This window comes from Mustela nivalis (assembly GCF_964662115.1).
Source record: "Mustela nivalis genome assembly, chromosome: 3".
Lineage (NCBI taxonomy): Eukaryota > Metazoa > Chordata > Mammalia > Carnivora > Mustelidae > Mustela > Mustela nivalis.
The window spans coordinates 78,620,386-78,648,134 of NC_139022.1; the positions used below are offsets into that span (position 1 = coordinate 78,620,386).

The 27,749-nt window shown below is 43.6% G+C and overlaps 1 protein-coding gene across 10 annotated transcripts in view; it reads right to left on the bottom strand.

Moving 5' to 3' along the window:
* Positions 1 to 12,772: 12,772 nt before the first annotated feature.
* Positions 12,773 to 27,749, bottom strand: part of AGGF1 (angiogenic factor with G-patch and FHA domains 1) — a 123,294-nt gene continuing 108,317 nt past the window's right edge. For 3 of the 10 annotated variants that reach the window (XR_014310125.1, XR_014310128.1, XR_014310131.1), the window contains 2 exons: positions 14,729 to 14,852; positions 12,773 to 13,906 (listed from right to left, as the gene is read on the bottom strand). The gene's annotated coding sequence lies outside the window, so the exon portion shown is untranslated. Of the gene's footprint in view, positions 13,907 to 14,728; positions 14,853 to 22,432; positions 22,554 to 27,749 lie in introns of all 10 variants that reach the window. The other 7 variants (XR_014310126.1, XR_014310129.1, XR_014310132.1 and 4 more) reach the window with 3 other exon arrangements.

Below are 27,749 nucleotides of genomic sequence, written 5' to 3' on the forward strand. Positions count from 1 at the left end.
AGAGCATTTGCAAAGACTTTTCCTTTCTCAGCTGCCCACAGGGCTGAGTCAGTCCAGTTAAAACCAAGATCAACAACAGCAATATTTTCCTGCTGACTTTCTTATCCAGAGAGGCTGATGAGATTTCTAATGACAGAAAAGGAAAACAAGTAGCATGAAACTAGTCCACAGGACATGGAGAGAGACAAAGAGAAACATTATTATTTGGGTGTTAGCCATAATCTATAAAGGCCAATAGAAAAGTATGACAACAATATGAATATAGTCTTTATAGTCTTTTTCTAAGGAGCCCAAAGTTTTCTCTCAAAAGCATTCCTCTCTGTGTGCACAGACTCTAATATGGTCACCGATTATCCCCATCTCCTGGTGTTCATGCATTTATGGAACCCTATGACTTGCTTCCTACCTGGAGCAAATGGTGACAGGATGTCACTTCAAAGATAATTTTTTTTTTAGATTTTATGTATTTATTTGACAGAAGGAGAGAGAGATCACAAGTAGGCAGAGAGGCAGGCAGAGAGAGAAAGGAGAAAGCAGGCTCCCTGCTGAGCAGAGAGGCTAATGTGGGGTTTGATCCCAGGACCCTGAGATCACTACCTGAGCCAAAGGCAGAGGCCCAATCCACTGAGCCACCCAGGCACCCCCAGGATGTCACTTCAATGATTAGGTTACATAGCCTTGCTAGGAGAGTCTCTCTTGCTGGCTTTGATAAGCAAAGAACCTCAATAAAGAGGTCCATGTGGCAAGAAACTGAGGGTGCCTCTGGCTAAGAGCCTGTAAGAAACTGAGGCCCTTAGTCCCATAGATGAAAAGGACCTAAGTTTTGCCGGCAACGAGGAGAGCTTGAAAGAGAACTCTTCCCGAGTCAGACCTGAGATGAGACTATAGTCCCAGCTGATACAGAAGACCCAGTGAAGCCATGCTCAGACTTCAGTCTCACAGAAATTGAGGTAATGTGTGCTGTTTTAAGCCACTTAATCGGTGGTAACATGTTATGCACAACAGCAAAACTAATACACTTCCTCCTTCCACAGATGAAAAAGTGAGGGAAAAGGGGAGGCAAAAGGTAGAAGGGCTAACTAAGGTCATTTAAATTGGCAGCAAAATCTCCCATTATGTCATAATCGTAGCCTCTCCAGGCCCCATCGGACAAGGAAAAGCAAAACAGCAAAGACATCAGGAGGTGAAAGAGCAATTTCAGCCTGAGATTCGGAGGTGGTGGAGCAACAGAAGAACTTGAAGAAAGTCTGAGGCAAAAATAACCCAGCAGGTAAAAAGATGCCTTGAAAAACTCAGGGCCAATTGACCCCAGCAAAAAAAAAAAAAAACTAAAAAAACAAAAACAACCCCCCCCCCCACATTTTCAGAAAGAAAAGCCAATAAATTAAAAGAAAAACAGGAAAGAGAAAACTAGTAATAGAGAGACAATGAGGAAAAACAAAGACACTAAATCCTCTGAATTTTCTTTCCAATTTTCTAGAAAAGGAAAGCAAAAGCCATACTTTCTCCTGTGACTGCGGGGATTTTCCAGCAGAGCTGCTTAAGAAGTCCTCACAGACTCTCTGCACACAGCACATGCCTGTGGCAGCCAGCGGGGTGTCTGCGGTTCCCAAGATATAGCATAAAATCAGATGGCATCTCAAAACTACTAGCCAGGGTTCGGAGGGCTAGCACCTATTTGCTAGACTATAAGTGTCTTTTGAGGCCTACAGTTTTTTTTGTTTTTTTGTTTTTGTTTTTGTTTTTTTGATTTTTTATTTTTTATAAACATATATTTTTATCTCCAGGGGTACAGGTCTGTGAATCACCAGGTTTACACACTTCACAGCACTCACCAAAGCACATACCCTCCCCAACAGTTTTAAAGTATTCTGTTCCACCCTGGATGTAATACAGTTAAATTGAGCCCAACACTTAAACCCACTGGACATTTCCTGTCATGTACCATGAAGGGTACTATAGAGTGGGGTATGACTTTCAAAGGGAGGAAGGGGAGGAAGGGGAAGAGATGGAGGAAGGGAGGAAGAAAAGGAAAGAAGGTAAGAGAAGGAGAGGGAAAGGACAAGAGGCAGAAAGAGCAGGAAAGGGAACTGAAACAAAGGGAAGGAAAGAAGGAAGAAAGAAAAGAAAAGGTGGGGTGGGAGAAGAAGAAGAGAAACCTGAGACACAGAGTTTCCAGTCTAGCACAGTGGACCATTTAGGGTCCTTCAAGCATGGCACTGGTCATTCTTTGAAGACTGAAGATGTTAATGTCGCTGACAAGCTGGTGCTTGTGTGATTGCCACAGTGTGAAAGCCCAGTACAAACAGGTGCTACCAGTGTTTGGTAACTTCTGGAGAAATGAAGAAATTTAAAACATTTAAATTAAAGAAATTTAAAAAATTTAAAATGCTGCCACAGGCATGTACTGTGTGCAGAGAGTCTGTGAAGACTTCTTGAGCAGCTCTGCTGGAAAATCCCCGCAGTCACAGGAGAAAGTATGGCTTTTGCTTTTCTTTTCTAGAAATGTAATGAAGATATTACGTCCATGTTTTACCTTCCACGATCATCAATGACCCTGGCAGCACATGTGTTAGACTCCTTCTATGATTGTTCCACTGGTTGGCATAGCATTATCCTGCTCCCCGCATCCCTCTCCTGAACCAAGGGAATACATAGACAGTCCATATCTGTCTTCCTGACAATGGACGAACAGACTCTGAGAGGCCACTTGGGGATGCCTGTGGTCTCCCTCACTCCATGAGTGGTGTCAGGATCCTAGCCACCCCAGGTTTTCCTAATCATATTGCAACCTCAGACAAAATCAACCAAAGCTACTCGGAGGAAACAAAACACACTTCCTACAGAATTCAAGTCCAGACATCCTCTAACCTGGATCCCTGCCCTCAGGATGGCGCAAGACAAAGGAGAAAGGAAAAGCAACTTATCACCTGGATGGGCATTAGCCCTGTGGCCTGGAATTACACATTTGCAAAGAATAAATGTGAACTGGGAAGTTCAGTGTTATCAATAAAATATCTCAAAATTATTTATTAGTAAGAAGTCATAGGCATTAATGATGAGACACCCTTGCCTTCTTATCTGAGGAGAGGCCCCCATGTCAGGTGGCTGTCACACATTCCTTTAAGCATGTCTGAGAGCTGAACCTCTCCCACTCTTCACTGATACTTATATCACCTTCAACGCATCTATCTGTCTGTCTATCAAGATATTTTGAATAGGAACAAATTTGTTTAATTTTATAGTTGACCCTAGAATAACACAGCTTTGAACGACAGGGGTCAACTTACACATAGATTTTTTTCAATAAGTAAAGTACAGTATACTATAAGTGTATTTTCTCTTTCTTATTTTCTCAACAGTCTTTTTGATAGCTTACTTTATTGTAAGAATATAGTATATAATACATATAACCCACAAATTTTGTGTTAATGGACTGTTTGTGTTATCAGTAAGGCTTCTGGTCATTAGTAGCTAAAGTTTTAGGGAATGGAAAGTTTCAAGTGCATGTGTGACTGTGTAGAGGAAGGGACACCCTCCCTCTTCAAGCATCAACTATATATTCATTCATCCGCCCAAAGATCTTTTGGAGCAACTACTGCATGTCAGGAATGATTTTAGGTGCTGAGGATAGACTGTAAATAACATGAATTCATACTGACATGATGCTTACATTCTAATGGAGGGAAGAGAGACAGTTAAGAACAAGAGGAGAGCAAAATATTATCTTATGATCTGAAAAACTGAAGGGTAGGCCACTTTAATTTGGGAGGTCAGAGCAGGCTGCTCTAGGAAGGGACATTTGAACTGACACATGGTGTAACTCATGGGGCTGGGAATGCAAACATCCGGGGGAGAACCCCAGAGAAGGGACTAGCACATGCAAAATCCTCCTGGCAGGAAAGAGCTTGGTAAATTCAAGAAAGAGAGAGGAGGCTAGTGTGGCCAGGTGCAATAGGAATCCTTGAGGTGGCTTTAAGCAGAGAAGAAACACAGAATGACTTTTGGAAAAGTCACTCTGGCCACTGTATAAAGAATCCATCCTAGGGGATCAAGGGTGGATGCTGGTAGGACAGTAGGAGGCTGCTGGAGTGAGCTACGTGACAGATGGGGATGACCAGGGAGAAAGCAGGGCAGACCTAGATGCATTCATTTTGATTGTCTGGCTGACAGGACTTGTGATGAAGTGCATGTGGGGGGTGGAGTGGACAAGAATAGTTCCTAGGTTTCTGGCCTGGGCAGTTGGGTGGATGGAGGTGCCATTTACTGAGATAGGGAAGCGTGTGAGAAAAGCAGGAAAAGCACGGGTGGGGAAGCAGCAACCTGGCCTTGGCCTTGTTCAGTTCGAGTCTCTATTAGACTTCCAAGTGACCTTGTCAAGGAGGCAGATGGATCTTTGTGTTTCAAGCTCAGCAAAAAGGTCAGCGTTAGAGTCATAACTTTGGGAATCATCAGTTTAAAGCTGCCACCAGAAGCCATGGGTTGGATAAGGTCACCAAAGAAGGCCATGTAATCAGAAGGGAGAAGAGGGCAGAAACCCACACTGTGGGCCTGCCAACTGTTACAGGTCAAGCAGAAAAGCAGGTGCCAGCAAAGAGCCTCAGGAGCCATGGCCATATAACAGGATGAAAACCCACTAGAGAGAATGAAATTATTTAAATGAGTTGTCCACTGATGTGAAGAGCTAGAAAATGGAAAACTCCAGAGTGATTTGACACAAGGAATAGACATAGAGATTGTACATTATACAGATATATCTGTTGTAGAGGAATGCATGGGTTGAGAAGACAAAGAGGGATACAGAGATAGTAACAATCTAGAAGGAGCTGAGGAGATCCTGAAGAAGAGCATTGGCCTTAGAAATGGAGGGCAAGGGGAGAACAGGAAGGATACTTGGAGATGGAGTAGGGGTTTGTAATGAATGGGCTATGAGTGGGCAACTCCTGGGTATAGTAGTAAAGCAAACACTCTTGGTGAGCAGTTTGAGTCTGTTGGGTCTAAGGTGTCCATGGAATACCCAGGAAAGATGTCTAGTCAGTAAGAGGAAACAGGTCTGCAGTGGTGGGAAGTATTTGGATTGGAGCTAAAAATCCAGCCGTCATCAATACACAGATATGAGAGGAAGCATGAGCAGGAGAGTTAAGGATCCAGTCTCAAAGGGTTTCCAGAGGTGAACACTGAGAGAACTGGACAAAGGAGATACCTGTAGATGGACAGTAAGATAACCTGCCCTCAGACTAGAGGTTGATTCTAGCCTAACTTCTTCCAGGCAAGGACATCAAACAACACCTTAGAGTTACTCCCTAACAGAAGTAGAGTTCTTACAGAAAATGAAAGTCAGCTCTGCATACACACACACACACACACACTTATCCCAACCAAATTTTCCAGGCCTGGAAGTTCTTTCCTCCTTTAAAAAATGAGATGGAGGGACGCCTGTGTGGCTCAGCGGTTTAAGCCTCTGCCTTCGGCTCAGGTATGGTCTCAGGGTCCTGGGATTGAGGCCCACATCGGGCTCTCTGCTCAGCAGGAAGCCTACTTATCCCTCTTTCTCTGCCTGCCTCTCTGCCTACTTGTGATCTCTGTCAAATAAATAAATCTTTTTTTTTTTTTTTAAGAGATGGAGAGTTGTAGTCATTTTTAAAAAAATACTTCTGTTTTCCAAATTTATCTAAGGATTAAATGCATTTCAATCAAATTCTTACAACTTTAGTGGGCTTTTAAAAATATAGATATAGGGGCACCTGGGTGGCTCAGTTGGTTAAGCAACTGCCTTCAGCTCAGGTCATGATCCTGGAGTCCTGGGATTGAGTCTGCTTCTCCCTCTGACCCTCTACCCTCTCATGCTCTCTCTCACTCTCATTCTCTCTCAAATAAATAAATAAAATCTTTTAAAAAATAAAAATTAAATTAAAAAATAAAGATGTAAAAATATAAAGAAAAATTAAAAAACCATTGCCCTTAGATTCTGACCAATGCTCTATTTCTGCCCCCCCCAGTTCACCCCTCCTCCTCCAACTTGTGTTTTCCTCCTATCGCTAGTCATCATACTCAAGTAAAGACAAGTAATATCCCAATTAGCAAAACCTCTGGGAATGAAGCAATTTCATAAGAGACTTGTCCATGTTTGGAAGCCAGCCCTGTACCTTGTAAATCAGGTGATCAGTGTTCATATGGATCATACAGGTCCCTAACAATACTTTTGAGACTGTGACCCTACATCACAGTTGCTAGAGGCTAAAAACCAACCATGCAAGTACAAGTAAACAAACAAGCCTCCTCACCTATTTCCGACTTGTTTGCAAAGAGTTAATGGTAAATCATATTGACACTCCCCCAAATTCTGGAAGTCAGGGAGGTTTGCCTAGATGGCCCCTTGCTTCCCTTCTTTGCCTGTCCTCTCTTCTTCCCCAATCCAGATACCCACTTTGTGCCCACCTGACCTCCTGCTCTCTTCTCTAGTTTGAGGAAGAGCTGTACCCTCCACCTGTGCTCACAGATCAGCTTATGGCACTTGTGTGAATGTCTCCGAGTCAAAGTGTTACCTCAGGAATTTGCATTATGCATCATTTACTTTGTTACTTATGGGGGGGGGGGTTGCTGGGGGTTGGGGGCATGGGTGGGGAGCGATGCCAGAGATGAAGTAAGCAGGTGGAAAACAGGGATGCTTCAGGTCTCAATGTGCCTAGGCTGAGCGCTCCAGCCTGTGTGTGTGTCTCCTGATTTCTCTCCAGTGCCCCGCACTCCCCGCAGCCTGCACTAGCACTATACTTTCCTAATGGTGCGTCTGTAGCTCCTACCAGACTAAGCTCCTTGAGGGCTCAGTCTGTATCTGTCTTATTTTTGGATTCCCAGGCACAAAATAAGCACTCAGTAAGTGTTCACTGAATGAACAGATGAACTGAAGTCGGGCTGTAGGAGTTAGAATGTTGTCCTTTTAAGTGACTGAAAAAGGATAGTGAGATTTAAAAAAAAAAAAAAAAAAAAAGACTGTTCTTTATCTTCCAAGACCATGAAATGGCCTTTGTTCCCTGGCTGGTATTAGAAGGTGTGACCTACAGGGTGGCTGGGTGGCTCAGTGAGTTAAGCCTCTGCCTTCAGCTCAGGTCATGATCCCAGAGTCCTGGGATCAAGCCCCACATCAAGCTCTCTGCTCAGCAGGGAGCCTGCTTCCTCCTCTCTCTGCCTGCCTCTCTGCCTGCTTGTGATCTCTGTCTGTCAAATAAATAAATAAAAATCTTAAAAAAAAAAAAAAAGGAGTGTGGTGGGGAAGAAGGTGTGATCTAAAAGGTACTAGAGGCAGGAAAAACAAACATTGTCATCTCCTGCTTCTTCTTGGTCCAAGAATGTTAGCTCCTGACCCTAACTTTGAATTCCCCTGTCCTAAGACTCCCAGATGCACCTTTTATGTTGTTTGATGTTCTTGATGTTTCATCTATCACTTCATTCAAACAAACATATATTGGGGTATACTAAGCTCCAGGCACAGTGGTGGGCATTGAGGATTTGACAATGAACAAACCCAGCCTAGTCCCTGTGTTCACCAATCTTGCAATCTGGTTGAGTTGCTATTTAATGAACTGTCTGAGCCAAAGACTCCTTCACCATCCACCATTCATCTCTCCAGCCAACCAATTCCCTGTGTTTCTTATTTATAAACTTCTGAGAACAACAATGCAGTAAATGAAGGCTTACTGTAGTTTTGGAATCACGGAAATACTAGAGCTAAGAGGACTTTGCCAGACTTTGCCAGAATCTCTCTATTCCTCTAGATGGGCTCTACATCTTCCTTCCCTGACCCTGTGCCCTGGGAGGTGGACCAGTACAGAATACAGCAGTGGGCCCCCTGCCCTCTGACTTCCAGGCAGTTGGAATCAGCCACTATGGGGCATCAACTCAGGGTGAGAACATGGGCAGTAGCTTTGAGACCCCAGGGCAGCCCAGAGCTCTCTCCAAGTTCCAACATTGGCTGTGTTGCCTGTCCCAAGGGTGTTATCATCAGCCTACAGATGGTAACAGCTTCTGGACTCTCACTAGCTCATGGATACTGCACCATCCCTTGTGGGGTTCCTGACACCTGTCCAAAATGTGTAGGAGAAGCCTTCATCTGTTTCCTGAAGGGACACAGAAAACCCTTCTCCTTCAACCTCTAGACATGGATTATAAGTGCCTAAACAACAAGACGTACTTTGAATCCCTGGCCTTTAGGACAATTTGGAGCCACACTGTGATGATACTTCTACCCGCATTCACAGACTGATTTTTTAAAGCATATCCTAGGGGTTAGACGAAATTATGCCAAGATGAAGGCCAGGCCTGAGTTGTCAACTAAAACAAGTGTACAAGAAGCCAAGTGACAGATGCTTGCCCTTTCAGATGCCAAGAAGTCACAGCCAGGGGAATCAAGTTCAAACTTGGCCATGAGGCTGACATCTACCTATTCCAGTTCTTTCCCCCAAGTCATACCCCTGAACAGGCCGAAGTGCCATTTCTCGGTGATCTTCCACCCATTTTGTTCACAAACCTACCTCTGCCTAAAATCCCTCCCCAACCCTGGTTTCTGTATTTCCAATCCCTTTCCATCCTCTAAGGCCTAGTGCAAAGGGTTTCTCCATCAATGTTCAAGCTTTCCATGATTATCCCAATGAGGAAATAGCTTGTTTTCCTCAAGATACTTGGAGCAGTTTGTTTGTACTCACTCATATTACCTACCACCACTTTTGCTAGAATTATTTATGTTCAGGTGTTTTTCTCACTCCTAAGCCCTGAAGAACCCTGAGGGCAGGACAGTATCTTATATGTCTTTGTTGCCTCTAAAGGACCTATTGCAGTGTTTCAAAATTGAACTTTCTAACTACATAGTTGTTGACTGACTAAATACCTGAATGAATTAAGAACCAAAATTATTTTCACTTGGGATGGCAATAGAATTTCTTCTGCGTCTCTGAAGACCAAACTGTATTTCACTTTTTCATCCCAAAATAGCAAATTCGTAAAAGCAAATCACACTATATTTGAGGAGAAATATTTTCAGATTGTTTCCATATGTGTTTCTATATATACCAGTTTATGCAATATTTTAAATCAAATTCAACACCATGTGGCCATGTATCTTCTAGACGCTCATAACGATGATTTAGGTCAGAGCTTAAAACAATAACAATAAATTTCTTAAAGGGGGTCTGTTCATTTATCCCTCAGTTCTGCTCATTCTCTAGATGTTTCCTTTCTAGGCCTGGCTCCAATGTCACTTTCTGTCTGTGACCGTCTCTGACTTCCCTGGGCAAAACTGCTCTGCCCGATTTTCTTTGCCCTTTGTACAGATCTTTGTCGTGGCTTTCATCCCACGGCTCTGTGTTGCTTATGTTCCCATCTCCCAGTGAGAGCAGGAGCTCAAGAGCAGGGACCTTGCCTTGTGCACCCACTTCTGTCTTCCCAACACCTAGAATAGCACCTGGCACAGAGTAAGCTCTGAGTAAATGCAGTATAAATTGAGTTGGCGTAATGTCAACTGTGAACTTTGGCACCCAAAAACCCAGCCCGTGCTTTCTTCAGTTTAAAATCCATGACATTAATAAATTGCAGGATATGTAAGAGAATGAAAACACACACACACACACACACACCTGCTCTTTGGAAGCAGTATCCAGATTTCTTATTTATACCCAACTATTTAACCTTATCCCCCATTTAGAAAGCATGGAGCACTTGCACATTAACTCCTTCTGTTTGCAGCTCTAGGTTAGCACCTCAGCACCCATTCAGGATCAGGTCCCCTTCTAGCTAAATGATAGGCGGGGCCATGTTTCAAGTGAGGGAAAGCAGGAGGAAGGACATCTAGAACAGACGGAGCATTTAGTCTGTGCTCAGCCCTTTGCCTACCTTACCACTTTGAATCTTCATAGTATCTCAGGGTCAGCCTTATTCTATTAGCCCCGCGTTCTAATAGACATCTCTCGTGGTCAGTGGAACTATTCATCTTAGACATGCTATCACTAGAGTGTCTCCAGTGGAGTGAGTATTAGGATGGGAATAAGGGTCAGGTTTACCTCTAACATCACCTCATCACCACTGGTTCACTAATTCACTACCTTGCAGACACACTGACCTTTCTGTTACCTGAAACCCCCCAGGTCTTTTCCAGATTGGGGTGTTTGCACATGGTCTGTTATACTTGTTCCCCCCTCCCCACCCCAACTCTCTTTACCCGGCTAGTTCCTACCAATCCTACAGCCTAGTGGTTCTCAAGACTGTGGTCTCCAAACCAGTGATCTCAGCATTTATTAGTTTGGACCCACCTCAGACCTACTGAATCATAAACTCTGGTGGGGTGGGGGGTATCCAGAAATCTGTTGCGGTGTTTTGTTTTGTTTTGTTTAAACAAACTCCAGGTGATTCTGAGGCACATAAAGTTTGAGAAGCACTGTTCCAGGCTTTATCTGTCAATTCTTCAGAGAGGAATTTCTTGACCCCAGTTCCCCAATCTGTATCATACCCCCATTGGTACTCTCCCATAGTATTTATTCATTTATCACAAACTGCAAATTATGCAACTATTGGCACGTTTGTTTTTAAATCTATCTTCCTCAGGTGCCTGGGTGGCTCAGTCAGGTAAGTGACCAACTCTTGGTTTGGGCTCAGGTCATAATCTCAGGGTCTTGAGATCGAGCCCCTTGTTGGGCTCTGTGCTCTGCAGGGCAACCACTTGAGAGTCTCTCCCTTTCCCTTTGGCCTTCACAAACCACCCCCCTGCCTCTAAAATAATAAATAAATCTTTTTTTTTTTTTTTTTAATCTACCTTCCTCACCAGACTCTGAGTTCTGTGAAGGCAAGGACCATGTATACCCAAAGCCTTACACCATGCCTGACACAGAGTAGGTACTCAGTGCCTACTGGTCTGTTTTTCCTAGCTAACCTAGTACGTGACCATGGTGTATTTCTTGAGTTCACTGTGAACTTTTGCCTCCAGTCATAAAAGGCATAACATGACAGACAGCCAAGTCTCATTTACTCACCATCCAAAGTAAAGACCACTTATGACACCCGGTGTCTCAGACTTCCTTCACTGTCCGTTGCTAAGAAACCACATGTATAAATGGGGTGGGAGGGACAGGGATTTAGACAATTAATTAATTATCAGTAACCTGGGTAAATAACTTGGTGAAGGAGGAGAGCAGAATCTCAGCTATGTTATTTTTCAGATTCTCAATGGATTCTGACCACTCTTGCTTTTTACTCAGAATTACTCCGCAGCCTAGAAAGAAGCCTCAGTCCCTGTTAACCCAAGGACTCATTCTTTTCTTCCAGGCCTAACATGTACAATATGGAAGCAAGATTCACTTTCCACCTAGGCTTGGTTAGACAGGTATTTGGATTTTAATTTCCTCAGAAAAAAATTTTTAATATACATATTTTTCTCCCAGTGGCCAAAGGGGATAGCCCTGTAAAATCCCTCCTGACAAGAGTGTCACTCAATGCTTTTCTTAGGTAAGTCTTCACCTTATACAGGAACACCCAGAGGACTGTGGGAAGCTGACAGCTGGGGGTCAGGAAAAGCAGCTATAATCTTGTCCCAGGTAAAGTGTCCAAGGGACCCTACAGCACACTTCAATGTTCCCTACCTGAACCCCAAGACAAAATCAGATTCCCTTGAACCTTCAAGGCAGGCTTAAGCCAGAGACAATCCAAACAGAGGCAGCCCCACCTGGCCCAGCTCTACCTTGGCCAGCACGGCAAGGATCAGGACGGCATGCTTCTGTGTTTCTCAGTGCTGCTCTTCTAACACTTGTTCAAGAAGACAATTCTTCTCTCCACACTGTGTTGCCAATCTTAATCAGCACGATCATATCTGTTCAGTCAACATACAGATTCTCAACCTTTGCATCTGTCATGAAGCAAACTCAGAGAAGTGGAACCACCTGGCTGGGCTAAGACTTAAAAGAAACCTTCTGTGGGGTTCTCTGATCTCCAGTCCAAGGAGGGAGTCCCTACTCGGTGTTCAATGTGGTAGACATGCTTTGTTTTCCTCATGTCATTTATCCCCCACATTAACTCTATGTGACAGGCTCAGTATCTCCTTTGCAGATGTGGGAACTGAGGTCTAGAAAACTTAAATACCCTTCCAAGATCACACAACTAATAAGGAAGCATTTGCACCCTGGCAACACCTTTGATGCCCTTGTCCCAAAAACCCTTCCAGTGAGCCTTGGGAAAGGGACTTCTAAGTGACACCTGTACCCCAGTATAAAACCTAGAGCATGTCCAGTTATACCCTGAGCCTGTGGAGTCCGCTTAGTGTGAACGTACCACCAAACGTGTATTTCCTGCAGCCTTGTATTACTGCTGTACTTTTCTGGCTGATGAAAATGGCCCATGTCTCATTCACACCCTCTTTGCCCTTGGACCTCACCTCCACCTCCAGCACTTGATGTAATCACCTATGGGAAGCGGAAGCACGTGAGACGGGCTGAGAAAGCAGACACAGGCTTTTAGCATTGGTCTAAGGTGGGCTGTTGCAAATGGAACCGTGAAGGCCTGGCCCCAGCTGGGGCACATGAAGATAGCTCCCTCCTCCCCATGCAGCTGTCACATCCATAGGCCAGTTAGGGGTGAGAGCAGCTTGGAAGGTGTTCTCTGTTTTCCCACATTGTATCTCTATAGCTTACTCTGTGCCAGCTTTACCCAAACTGACTGAGAAAACTGACAGGAGTTAGAAAGCAAAACGAATTCCATGCATAGGAACTGCAGTGGAGTCAATAAAACACAGATCTGATTTTGTTGGTGCTATGGGAAACTCTTGTTGCAAAAACAAAACAAATAAGACATCCAAAGTTGAAGGTAGTACAGTCCCACTAACACCTATTTCTAAATATCTTGGGAGATTTCAGGAGACGAGAGCTGGTGCCGGGTCACCTCTCAGGGCGTGGCTGTCCTCACGCTTCTCAGTTTTCAAATCCTTGGACTCTGTTGGTTTAGGAACTCAGAAGGCCTGAGGCCGCTCTTATCACACCTTGGCATCAGAATCCTGAATAGCAAACATCTTCTGAACTGAGTACAAGGAAGTTGAGATTACTCTGGGGTCAGAGGCTGATAAACAGGGTTTAAAAGCTGGTGGTAGGAGGCCCTCCTGAAAGCGACAGGTTTGCTGGTCCCCTGGGTGGAGCTTTCATTTCAGGACAGGCAGAGGGCCCCCTGTTAGAGACACTGTGTCTGCATTTGAGGCCCTGGCAGGTCATGGAGTGAGGCCATTTGGAAGGGCTGAGGCCCCTAGTCTGCCCCAGAGCAAGGAAGCAAAGTAAAGCTTGTTCTGTCCACTCGCTGGACACACACCCATTCTCTCCTCTGGCCTAGGCACACCCCCAGAGGCTGCTCTCTGTGTGGAGACATTACTGGCTTTTGCCATAGCATTCTGTACTGGCTTCTACCATTCCTTCCAGATCCATCTCTGCTCCTAAACCTGCCCTGCGTGAGGACTGGGACCCACCAGGACCCGAGAAGTGGGATGGTTGCTGCACAGGCGGTTCTGGGTCAGACAGTTAGGACCATGCTCCTGGGGACAGAGCCCAGTTTCATGCCCAGACAGCAGCCAGGCTCGGAGCCAAGCCTGCCTCATGGCCCCACAGCTCCCTGGCCTCCCGCCAATCACCCATGCCAGGAAGGAACAGCCTGTCACCAGAGGGGAGTGGGCCACTGGGCACCCTTCGCTCTGACTTCTCCAGCAGCTCTGCCCAGTAGGAGTGTGATGCCTTTTGCCCAATTTGATGGTTGGTACAGAGGTTCAAGGGAGGGGCAGGTGGGTGGTAAGATACAAATAGACACCCGAATTCTGCAGGATCTCAGGCTTCAAATTTGAAATGTTGTTTTCCAGGCTCAGTCAGTCACAGAACCATTTGTCATCACTCGGGTCCTAACAGAGGAAAAAATACAATGGAAAATTAGATCCTGTGTCACAATGTCATGGGTATAAATAAAATGAAAGGCAAGCTTGACGTCAGTAATGAGGATTCTCACATTCCACTTCACTTCCTCATCGTCAAATATGCAGCTCAATTTACCCCCTTGGGTGGTGGAAACCAGTCAGTGTAAACAGGTGGGGGCTCTGACGTTGTGGGGACTGGGTTGCTTTCTTCCTCAAAATCCCCCAGGAGCCCTGGGCAAACAATCCCAAGGGTGGGCCTCACTCCCTGCACTGTGTGTCCCCTGGGTATGCAGTGACATTCTTAGCAGATGTCACAAATCCTTCCTCTCAACCCCTCTGCTTCCACAGTCCATATTCTTGCACTCAAACTTTCCTTCTTGGGGGCAGTCAGCTTGTCCCTTCTCCACACTTCCTGAGATTAGCTGAAGGGACGTTTCTCTACCTGGAGAAGAGAAAGGAGAAGCGAGAAAGAGAGAGCTGAGGGCTTCTTTGCACAGGGACAGGGCGGCCCAGATGTGGCTTCAGCCTGCAGAATATGGACTCGTACTGATTCATATTTTGAACACACTCTGGAATATCATGCTCTAAAGGAACCCCATGGTAAATAATTTTGTAGCTCAAAATTACTCCCCCCACCACCAAGTTCCATCTTCACACATCTAGCTATACCTATCTTAGGTTTTTCTCAGAGCATTAAGCATCCCTGTACCCCAAAGGCATGGCCTGGTACACAATCTAACACACCTTTATCATCACAAGTCACCAGACTTCAAAGCATGCTGAAGAATGCTGACAAGCTGTGCCACTTACGAGAAAACCAGCAGCTGTTCACACAAGACAGGAACTGGTGTCTGCCATTATCTGGTTTTACGTCCCCTCAAGAGCTATCTTGCTGGACTTGGGATAGGTGTGGAGTTTCTTCCTAATTGACATACTGCAAGGCATTAAGTTAACTCATTGTACTGAAATCATTACCTTCAACAAGCATTTGTGGACTCTGCTCTGTGGGGAGGCAGGACATTCTGGAGCTGGGCAGGGTGCTGTATGAGTATGACCCAACTCCGGATATCCCTGCTCTGATCTGTGAAGGATGGGACCAACAGTGGCACGGTATAGGGTCTCTGGTTCCTAGAAGATCCATTTAAAACATAGTTCTGGGGGCGCCTGGGTGGCTCAGTGGGTTAAGCCTCTGTCTTCAGCTCAGGTCATGATCTCAGGGTCCTGGGATTGAGCCCTGCATGGGCTCTCTGCTCAGCAGGGAGCCCGCTTCCTCCTCTCTCTCTGCCTGCCTCTCTGCCTACTTGTGATCTCTGTCTGTCAAATAAATAAATAAAGTCTTTAAAACAAAAACAAAAGCGAAAACAAAACATAGTTCTGGCGCTTCCTGACTATGCAACTGGGTGAGATAAGGGGTGGAAGGGGCTGCACACAGTGCCGGGGTCCTCCTGATGAGTGCTCAGCAGCACCCGCTCCCTTCTCCCAAATTCCCCACTTGCCAGCATTACAACTGCTGCCCAGAAAGAAAATATGAAACGAGAAAGAAAATGCCCATTGCATATATGCACAAGGTAATTTTCATTTCCTCACTCTAGCCTGCACATATGAAGATGTGCACAAGTGTGCAAACACACACACACACACACAAACACACACACTTTAACCTGGCTTTTGATAGGTGTGATTATTCCAAGCCACAGATTACAATGATATTTTTAGAACTAGATTCTCTGCTGCCACTCAAGAAGTAGATTGGATTGATAATGGACTGAAATGGCATTTGATCATTTTCCTCTCCAGGTGTCCCCGGCAGGGCAGAATTTGGTAGCACCTAGGCCTCAGGCACTTCTCATTTTGTTTGTCATTATAGCTGCTGAGGACAGCTCTGTGGCCTAAATTCTGGGAGACCTATTTTATAAGATGTGTTTCTGAGACCACAGAAGGTTTTTTTTCCCTTCGCCATAAGAATCTCGTAAGGAAATGTTCTTCAAGATTTGTGCCAGTACTGGCCCAGGGCAGAACTGTGAAGGGCAAGGAGTTAGTTTCTTCCCATTATCCTTCCTGCTTTCTCTCACCAACTTAAGCATCCAGTGTTCAAATACCATACCTGGCTTCTAGAACCTTCTATGATAGTCTATGATAGTCTCTGTCCACTTTGACACTACCCAAGCGTTCTTCTTTCTTCCATTCAAAACTTATCCTTCTTATAAGCCTTCCTTCCCAGACCTGCTACCTGCTAGCTAGATATAGGTTAACCATGAGGTGGGTGAAAATTCTGTGCCAGCAGGTAATGGTTTTGGAGTTTTTTTGTTTTATTTTTTGTTATTGTGATGTTAAAGGAGCCCAGTTGTTTGTCTCACACCCATTTTCTTTCTTTCTTTTTTTAAAATATTTTTTAATTTATTCATTTGACAGAGAGAGAGATCACAGGTAGGCAGGGAGGCAGGCAGAGAGAGAGGAGGAAGCAGGCCCTCAGAGGAGCAGAAAGCCTGATGCGGGGCTCGATCCCAGGACCCTGGGATCATGACCTGAGCAGAAGGCAGAGGCTTTAACCCACTGAGCCACCCAGGCGCCCATCTCACACCCATTTTCATTCAGGGTCTTCTCCTGCCAGGGTATGAGGTAAAGCAGGAGGCAGGAGCCTTGTATTCTCCTTGGAGTCTGTATATTCCTCTAACATACTGAGCATTTTGTTCTTCTTCTTCATACCTAATGTCCAAAACCAGCTTGTACTGGACTCATAAGAGCTGAGTGTCAAAATTTCAGGAATTTTACCAGATGGTTGTTAAAAAACACTGCCATCATTAAAAATTAAATTATATAGGATATACTTAATTATATTAAAAATAAAGGTAATAAATACTTAAACCTCATCACTTCCTAATTTTTTTTTTTAAAGATTTTATTTGACAGAGAGAGATCACAAGCAGGCAGAGAGGCAGGCAGAGAGAGAGGAGGAAGCAGGCTCCCCGCTGAGCAGAGAGCCCGATGCGGGGCTCGATCCCAGGACGCTGAGATCATGACCTGAGCCGAAGGCAGAGGCTTTAACCCACTGAGCCACCCAGGCGCCCCTCATCACTTCCTAATTATTTCATTATGCCTACTCCTATGTATGCATTTGAAGTTATTTACGTCTCTTGGATCTCTGTGTGGGGACACGGCATGGGGGTGTTACTGCTCATTTCCTTCCAATTCCATGTTCAATGATGTCATACTGGTAGCTAGAACTCTGCCATGGTGGGTAGTATTGACATGCAAGAAGTCAGCAGACACTACAGATCAAGGCTTCCTTTACTGCCTCTCTCTCTGCCAAACCAGTTGGTAAGCACTCATCAGCATACCACTATTTTGCCCCCTGCTGGGCTCAAGGGCCAGGCCTCTTGTCATCCAGGAGAGCTAACATCCAACTTCACGAATATGGGGAGACATCACATCTGCAGAACATCCTCAAACCTATGCCTGTGCCTTCCCAAAGCCATTTCCCTAAGAGAGCTTCTGACACTCTTGAGTCACTCTTGCTATGTCCCCACTGCCACCACAGAGACATGTGTGCTACCACCGCAGGCACGCTCGCTCTGTCTCTTTCATAGTCAACACAATCTGCTTGGGGCTGCATTCTGTTAACTCCAACATAATTCTAGGGAATTTGAGAGTTGGCAGCCTGGAACTTGGGGGTTCTGAAGTCTGAGAGGGGAGAAGCAGCAACAAATGGAATATTTGGGATATAAGGTTACTGTGCTGGGATGCCTGGGTGGCTCAGTCGGTTAAGTATCTCCCTTTGGCTCAGGTCATGATTCCAGAGTCCTGGGATTGAGCCCCACATAGTGCTTCCTGATCAGCAGGGAGCTTGCTTCTCCCTCCGCTTGGCACTCCCTCTCTTATGTGTCTTTCTCTCTCCCTCTCTCTCTGGTAAATGAACAAATAAAATCTTTAAAAAAAAAAAAAAAGGTTACTGGGCATACAATCTCCTATCATTTGGTCCCATGGGTTGACTTCAAAACTGGGAGATGAGGGGCATCTGGGTGGCTCAGTGGGTTAAAGCCTCTGCCTTCAGCTCAGGTCATGATCCCAGTGGTCCTGGGATCAAGCCCCGCATCAGGCTCTCTGCTCAGCGGAGGGCCTGCTTCCTCCTCTCTCTCTACCTGCCTCTCTGCCTACTTGTGATCTCTGTCAAATAAATAAATAAAATCTTAAAAAAAAAAAAAAAAAAAACCAAAACAACAACAACTGGGAGATGAGTGGTTCTCCTCAGTTCTCCACCATAGACATTTTTTGGCAGGGGGCCGATGCAGATTAGAACTGGAGTTTTTACCTATAGCTTTGACCTCTGATTTTCAAGACACTCAGCTTTTATTTTTTTTCCTGCAAAGTGAATGGGGTCAAAAAGTATCATCCTTAAAAGAATACCTAGTGTTTTGCATTCTAGAGAGCCCCATCACACTGACTATTAGGTATAACTTTTTAGAATAACACTGAGGTGGGAGCAACACACACATCCCTATTCTCGTTATGAACAAAAGAGGCCCAAGACACCTAACTTAGCATTGCCCACCTAGCTGGTTTGTGAAATGGCTGGGACTAGGTCCCATGGGACCAAGTAGATTTGTAAATGCCATACCTTACAAAGATCGAAAACATGACATGCAATTATTTTAACCTGAAGTCAACCACGTCAGCCCATGTGCTATTCTCTCTTCCTCCTCCAAGGACTCTCATGTCTGCTTTCCACTTGATTCCATGGCACTGAGCTATTTAGAGATTCATCTTGGCCATGCAAACCATTTATTTACTAGAAAGTAAGATTAGGGGTTGACCTTCAGTGTCCTTAACAGATGACACCAGAGTACAAAGAAGAAGACCACAAGGCCGTGGCATTGCAAGGCCACACAATCAGTGGGGGAAGGAGGAAGTGGTGAAAACGCCACACGTCTAAAACAGACCATGGTGTTCTTAAGGTGTGAATCCACGTACTGTCGACAACTAAGCAATTTTTTATGAGACTATGGTTTATTACTTCCTGGATAAAAGATAGGATGACATTAAGCCTTTTTACTTTGCTGGCCAACTGGGCAGAGACTGCAAAGGGGGGAAAGCAGAGAGGCCAGTTTTTGCAAAACAGCTGCTTACCCAGTCCTTGGGCCAGACCCAAAGAACCGGGGGAAAGAACTCCTTATTATATCCTTGTAAGTGAGAGGGTTTGTTTTACAAACTGTGACTGGAAAACTTTGTACCAAAATGTTAATGGTGGTGATTCAAGGAGAAATGAAGACTTAAAAAAAAAAAATTACCACTATCAAAATACAGTTTTTAGCAGAGAATCAACTTTTTCCAGTCTTCTTTATACTTTCAAAAGCACAATAACACCTTAAATTGATAAAGCAGGTCAGCCTCTGCAAAGTGTTCTTGACTGTTACTTCAAACGAGCCTTATGAACGTCCTATACCAGAATTCCATCCTTAAACAGACCAAACCAAAACCTCCCCCAAAACACCAAGGGGACAGAGTGCTATGCCAGCCATTGCTCCAACTTCCTCTCCTAAGTTGCTGTACTCCCTTAGGCTCCACAAAATTTCACTCCTGATCCTCAATCCTACCACAAAATTGAGTTCAGAAGATACTCTGGTCTTTCTTTTGGTGTTTATTTACATGTCTGCCTCTTGGCTAAAATCAATGACAAATGGCTACTTTGAAAAGTAAGACACAAATCATTTTAATGTAACCTTCCCATGAATAAGAGTAACGCTCCCTTTTCACCTTTTTTTTTTTTTTTTAAAGATTTAATTTGTTTATTTCTCAGAGAGAGCACAAGCAGGGGGAGCAGCAAGCAGACAGGAAGAGGGAGAAGCAGGCTTCCAGCTGAACAGGGAGCCTGATGTGGGACTTGATTCCAGCACCCTGGGATCATGACCTGAGCTGAAAGCAGACATTGAACTGACTGTGCCACCCAGGCGCCCCTTCACCTGTCTTCTTCTTCTTCTTTTTTTTTTTTTGATTTTAAAGATTTTATTTATTTATTTGACAGAGGGAGAGGGATCACAAGTAGGGAGAGAGGCAGGCAGAGAGAGGGGGAAGCAGGCTCCCTGCCAAGCAGAGAGCCTGATGCTCTGGCTTGATCCCAGGACCCTGAGATCATGACCCAAGCCGAAGGCAGAGGCTTTAACCCACTGAGCCACTCAGGCTCCCCAACTTCACCTGTCTTCTTACTTTGAAGTCAAGTGGATTTAGTCTTTAGGTCTGGTTAAGGCAAAATTGGGATTCAAGTCTTTGTGCAAATAAGAACTACTGTGAATGGTTCATAATTCTTTGAGGGGCCACCTGTAGCCTTGTACCATGGGAGAGGCAATTTACCTCTGTGACTTGAAAAAGTGGCTGATTTTCTTTCACTGGTAAAAGCAAAGCCACTGAATTATTGGGTAGTAACGAGCTAGCTTCCCAAGAACTTCCGTGCTCCTATTTTGCATCACCCTTACCAAGTAAATATGACTTCAATATTAAAATCAAGAATATTTTCATAGGAGATAGATGTATTAATTATCTTGATCTTGATCACTACATATGTATATCAAACCATCATGCTGTACATTTTAAGTATATGTAATTATATTTGTCAATTGTTCCTCAGTAAAACTGGGAAGAAAGGGGGGGAAGGATATTATCACTAAACCCAAACATCAAGATGATTTGATGGAGAAAGGTGTCTGTCTTGGAGAACATAATCATATTTTAACGTATCATTGAGGAAAAGAGACAGAAAGAGAAAAAGAAAGGGGGAGGGGAAAGAGAGAGGAGAAGTGAAGTCAGTATTCACAGGGCACAAAACAGAAAAAACGTTACCACTAACAAAAGTATTCAGCTGTTCCCATGGCTGGAAAATAGAATACAAAGACCAGAACTGACTCATGTGTCTATAAATATTTTAATATTTAATAAGTGTGGCATTTTAAATCAGGGGGAGGATAGAATATCAATAAATGGTATTGAGATAATTTGTTGGTTTTCTAGTTTTTTGTTTTTTTTTTAAAAGAGAAAGAGAGAGAGAGAGCAAGCACACAGGGAAGGGGAGAGAAAGAATCTTAAGCCAACCAGTGTGCGCTTGACATGGGGTCGCTTGACCCTGAAGTCATGATCTGAGCCAAAATCAAAAGTCAGATGTTTAACCGACTGAGCACCCAGATGCCCCACAATATGCTAATATTTTTGAAAAGTATTTCAGATAGAATGAAAATTCTAATTTTATTTGAATTTTAGATTAAAATTTTAATATTATAAAAATGCCAAAAAATTATAAAAGGATAGTTATCTAATGTTGGGCCCAGTAGTGTCTTTCTAAGAATAACACCAAAGGCATTGGCATAAAGAAGACAGATACATCTGACTTCTTAAAAATTTTAAATTTTTGAATATCAAAAGCAACCACAATACCAGTTCTTTGTCAGAAATATGTATTAAAAATATTTTCTCATATCTATGGGTTGTCTTTTCATTTTCTTGATCATTTATTTTGAGAACACAACAGCATGGATGAATTTCAGAAATGTGTTTTATGGAAAAAGTATACATTGGATGGTTCCATTTATATGAAGTTCTAGAATAGGAGAAATTAATCTAAAATGATGGAAATTAGATCTATGTAAAAGGGCATAAGGTAACTTTTTGGGGAGACAGAAATGTTCTATAATTTGGAGTCATGATACATGGGTATATACATTTACCAAAACTCATTATATTACACACTTAAAGTAGATGCATTTTGTTGTAGATGAATTATATCACAATTACAGAAAAAAGAAAAAAAGAATCCATAGTAAATACTGAAGAAAGTGACAAACTGAGAATATTTGCAACATCTAAGACAGATAAACTTGTGAGGCTCTCAAACACAAAGAACTCTTAGAAATCAATAAGAAGGGTGCCTGGGTGGCTCAGTGGGTTAAAGCCTCTGCCTTCAGCTCAGGTCATGATCCCAGGGTCCTGGGATAGAGCCCAGCTTCGGGCTCTCTGCTCAGCAGGAAGCCTGCTTCCCTTCTTCTCTCTCTGCCTGCCTCTCTGCCTATTTGTAATCTCTCTGTCAAATAAATAAATAAAAACCAAACATTTAAAAAAATCAATAAGAAAAAAAATGAACATTCTGATAGAAACTTACAAACAAAAGGACCTAAAGGAGTAATGCAGGGATGCCTGGATGGTTCAGTGGGTTAAGCGTCTGCCTTCAGCTCAGGTCACAATCCCAGGGTTTTGGGATGGAGCCCCACACTGGGCTCCTTGCTCAGCAGGGAGACTGCTTCTCCCTCTGCCTATGACTCCCTCTGCCTGCACGCTCTCTCTCTCTCTCTCAGTCTGACAGATAAATAAAATCTTTAAAAGAATAAAATAAAGGAGTAATTCATAAAAGAAGAAATAAAAAATGGATAGTAAATATGAAAAAGACACCAACTCTTTGGAAAATAAGCAAACATAAATTCAAAAAGCAACAATGGGATGCCTGGGTGGCTCAGTCAGTTAAGCATCTGCCTTTACCTCAGGTCATGATCTCAGGGTCCTGGGATGGAGTCCTGATCGGGTTCCCTGCTCATTGGGGAGTCTGCTTGGGGAGTCTGCTTCTCCCTCTCCCTCTGCTGTTCCCCCGTTTGTTCCCACTCTGTCAAAATAAATAAATAAAATCTTTTTTAAAAAGAAAGAAAAACAACAATACAATTTATTATTTATCAAATTGATTTTTTAAAAAAATATACTAAAGTTTTGTTAGGGGCAGGTCAGATCCTTAATGGGGTGTAAATTGGTACAATACTACTGGAAGAAAAATTTTCCACATACAGCCAAAGTCTTTCTGCTTTAGCAGGATGTCTACATGTAGGAACTAAGGGTGCACATGCTTATTTTGCTTCTTCAAATCACCACTGGTGCAAAGATCCTTAGGTTATTACGCAGAGGAATTAGTGAAATGTATGCGGTACATAGGTGATCCGTACTAGGCTCTATCCTCAGGTGCTCAGAGCTGGAAGATTAACCAGAGGCCCTTTCTGGTCAATACTAACCTCTCCCTTCTTTAATTTCATAGTGTGATTTGCATCAGCCCACCAGTGACCTTCAAGTTGTTCTTGCATTGTTTCAAAGGAATTCAGTATGTCTCCTTAAATAGCCGGAAAACCACAAGACAAATTCAACCTCCTTCCTGAGGCGTCTCTTGATTACCCCACTCCAGGAGGATCACTCTCTCTCATTACCTCTACGGTCATATTGGCAATCATCACATCCTGGTTTGTGGCAGCTTTCCTTGTGTCGCCTTGAACTACTACATATTTTTAGCATCAAAGTTTACTCTTTCTGTATTCACATCTTTCCTCCCCACAGATCTGTTTCACATGTGTCTGGCTCCCCAACAGCACAGAGCCTATAGTGCCGGGCAGCATGACCTAGTGCCTTGGAACCTGGGTTCCAGAGCTAAACACCTGAGTATGAATTCCAGGGCTGCCTGTCACTAGCTGTGTGACCTTCACAAGTTACTCGGCCTCGACGTGTCTCCCTTACCTATAAGATGAGGACCAAAGTGGCACCAACTTCACTGCGCCCTTACGAGGATTGAGACAAATGTATGGCAAGTGATTAGCCCAGTTCCTAATGGTGTTGTAAGTGCTTGGTAAATGTCAGCTATTAGTATGTGCATGCTTCGTAAATATCCGCTGATAGAATGGTTCTAGTGGGGAGGAAATTTAAGGAAAGAGAGGGCTACTTCAGAGTGGAATGAACCCCTGAAAGGGGGAAGGAAAAACCTATAGACTGTGTCCAACAGGCTGCATGGACCAGGTCAAACATTATCATGGCACTGAGGGTTCAGGATGAGGTGGGAGAAATGTAAGGAAGGGAGGGCACAACTGAGGGTTTACAACACAAATAAATTATAAGAATACTATTAATTCATCCAACAAATATATATTGGGTACTTATAGTAATGCAGGAAAAGAAGACATTTCCTTTTTTAAAAAAACATTTTCTTATTTTTTTTTTAAGATTTTATTTATTTATTTGTCAGAGAAAGAAAGAGAGAGAGAGCACACAAACAGGTGAAGCTATAGGCAGAGGAAGAAGCAGGCTCCCCACAGAGCAAGGAGCCCAACACGGGACTTGACCCCAGAACCCTAGGATCATGACCTGAGATGAAGGCAGATGCTTAACTGGCTGAGCCACCCAGGTGCCCCAAGAAATTTCCTTTTTGAGCCTAACTCCCTTAGGCACTTTGTCATGGTCTCCCCTCTGCTCCCTTAAATCTGACCCCATCTTTTTTATAGCCCTCATCTACTAAGTTGTGATTTCTGTGTTTACAAGTCTGTTTTCTTTAATAGATTGTGTAATTCCAAGAGGAAAGACAATGTCCTTATTCATCTTGGTGTCCTTAGCTCTGGGCATAATGCGGGGTACATAACGGATATTTACTCTTTGTTGGGTATTTGTTAAAAGGAAACTCCTGGAGTCACCTCCGGCTAGCCCTCCTTCTCCATCTCCTTGCTTGATTTACCTACCTTGACTGAACTCTTGGCACTAAATAATAAACAAGAAGGAGCTTGGGGGTCCCTTGAACTCTCTGGGTCTGTAATCCATAGCCTTATATTTAAATATACCCATCAACAAATTACCATAATTATTTATACTCAGAGCATCATCCACATATCAACCTTCTACCTTCCCATAGCTACATGAAAATTACCCATGGAAATTCCCCCCAAATCTCAAGATACCATCCCTCCACCACCCAAGATGCTTCTAGGCCACCTCTCCCTGCTGTTAATCAGTGTGTGCTCAGGGTAAACAAACTAATTTTAAAATCAGCTTAAGCGAAACATAATTAGGAAGATAAATTAGCTGCCCCCCCAAATTGCATAATGAATGCCTAAGGAGAAATTATTTTTATTATCTACCATTTTTATGATCTGTGTAACATTTTCTCTTCCGTCATTGGAGAGGACACTTAGCTGACAGTGTAGAGAAATACCACAGAACCTAACTTCTGACCTTGATCATCTGTACAGTGATTACCAAAGGAGAAAAACGAACTGTTTTGTTTTTGTTTTTCTTATCTTGAATTTACAACACCAGCCTAGCTATTGAGGAAAAGAAGCCTGTAATTACAGTCAGACAATCAGGGTTCAATTCTTGGTTCTGACTTATTGCTGTACAATCACAGGCAAGTTAGGTCACCTCTGAACAATCAGTTTCTTCACATGTAAAATACGGACGATGACAAAGCTGAACTCAACCATGAGAGCCCACACGTCCTTCCTATCTGGTTCTAAGCACTTCATATGAACTAACTCCTTTCATCTTTGCCCTGAATTACCTACTGTTATTTTTATTTTACACACAAGGAAACAGGCATAGAGATTAAGTAACCTCCTCAAAGGGCTGCTGTAGAAATTTCGTGTGATTTTATATTTTGAAATCATTAAGAAATTATCTGAAACAGAGTAGGGGCTCAATTAATTTTTTCCTTTACAAGCCCCCCAACCCAACCCACCTCCACACCAAAATAACTACTGTTTCTAGAAATTGGTTTGTTATTGAAGCTTCTTTGTTAACAGGCCTGGATTCTTCATTCCTAGATGTGTATTCACTATGCCCCAGTTTCCCTCTGTGTAAAATGAAACGTCAGACTGTATCAGCAGGTGCCAATCAATGGCTCATGAGAGGAACCTGGCCTACAGTTACATTTTGTTATGTTGCACAATATTTATATTATTAAAAAGTAGCTGCTAACATAAAAAAATCAGTAGGTCTATTTCCTTGAACCACACACAAAAATAGACTCAAGATGGATGAAAAGACCTCAATGTGAGATAGGAATCCATCAAAATCCTTGAGGAGAACGCAGATAGCAACCTCTTCGACCTCAACCACAGCAACTTCTTCCTAGAAACATCACCAAAGGCGAATGAAGCAAGGGCAAAAATGATCTATTGGGACTTCATCAAGATCAAAAGCTTTTGCACAGCAAAGGAAACAGTCAACAAAACCAAAAGACAACTGACAGAATGGGAGAAGATATTCGCAAATGACATATGAGAGAAAGGGCTAGTATCCAAAATCTATAAAGAATTTATCAAACTCAACACCCAAAGAACAAATAATCCAATCAAGAAATGGGCAGAAGACACGAATAGACATTTCTGCAAAGAAGACATCCAGATGGCCAACAGACACATGAAGAAATGCTCCACATCACTCAGCATCAGGGAAATACAAATGAAAGCCACAATGAGATACACCTCACACCAGTCAGAACAGCAAAAATTAACAAGTCAGGAAACGACAGATGTTGGTGAGGATGCTGAGAAAGGGGAACCCTCCTACATTGTTGGTGGGAATGCAAGCTGGTGCAGCCACTCTGGAAAACAGCATGGAGATTCCTCAAAAGGTTGAAAATAGAGCTACCTTATGACCCAGCAATCACACTACTGGGTATTTACCCTAAAGATACAAATGTAGTGAACTGAAGAGGCATGTGCACCCCAATATTTATAGCAGTAATGCCCACAATAGCCAAACTCTGGAAAGAGCCCAGATGTCCATCAAAAGATGAATGGATAACGAAGATGTAGTATATATATACAATGGAATACTATGCAGCCATCAAAAGAAATGAAATCTTGCCATTCGCAATGAGGTGAATAGAACTAGAGGGTATTATGCTGAGCGAAATGAGTAAATCAGAGAAAGACAATTATCATATGATCTCTCTGATATGAGGAATTTGAGAAGCAGGGAGGGGGGTTGTAGGGGGTAGGGAAGGAAAAAATGAAACAAGATGGGATTGGGAGGGAGGCAAACTATAAGAGACTCAATCTCATAAAACAAACTGAGGGTTGCTGGGGGGTGGGGGGGAGGGATAGGGTGGTTGGGTTATGAACATTGGGGAGGGTATGTGCTATGGTGAGTTCTGTGAATTGTGTAAGCCTGATGATTCACAGACCTGTACCCCTGGGGCAAATAATACATTACATGTTAATAAACATAATTTTAAAAATCAGCAGATCTCTCACTCTCTTCCTCTCTCTCTTTCACATACACACACACACACATACACACACACACATACATTTCAGGCTTCTCTTGAAAAACTGACCCATATGGCCAATCAGGCTCTTACTCCAACAGGTCAACATTCTTTTCGAGTTGTGCATGGCCACCTCCTTTTACAAAGGACACCTATTTCTTGGTTTGCCATAGTCCCATTTCTTACAGCTTTTTGCAGAAATAGAAGTCTTTCCCCCTTCCATCACTAAGGATCCATGATTCCCTGACACCTGACAATATTTCCCACAGGAAGTACCCACTATAGGGCACCAGAGTTTTTCACTGAATGTTGTTGTCCCAAAGGGTGACCAATTCATTCCAGTTTCATTAGGACTTACCCCTTTTTGGACTGAAAGTCCTGCATCCAGGAAACTCCTTGGTCCCAGGTAAACCAGGTTGGTCATTCTACATCATAGCACAAAACAAACCCCCAACAGCCCTTGCCATCTAGGACATGCCACACTGCACCCTCTTGCTCTGGAGTCTCTTTGGGCCATTCTGCGATGCTAGAAGAGCATGTATCTGTGTATTGGGGGAGGGGGCGGGGTCAGGAATTAGAGAGCCTAGACCTTGTTACGTGACTGGTTCTCCCGAAAGGGTTCTGTATGACCTTAAGTGGCTCTTTGAGTCTCTGGGCCTCTCTGCTCTGCCATTCATTCATTCAACATCTGCTTCTCAAACGTCATCCATATGCTAGCCACCTTTCTTGGCACTGAGGACACAGCAGTGAATAAGCAAGAACAGGGTCCTTGCCCTTAGAGAACTCACA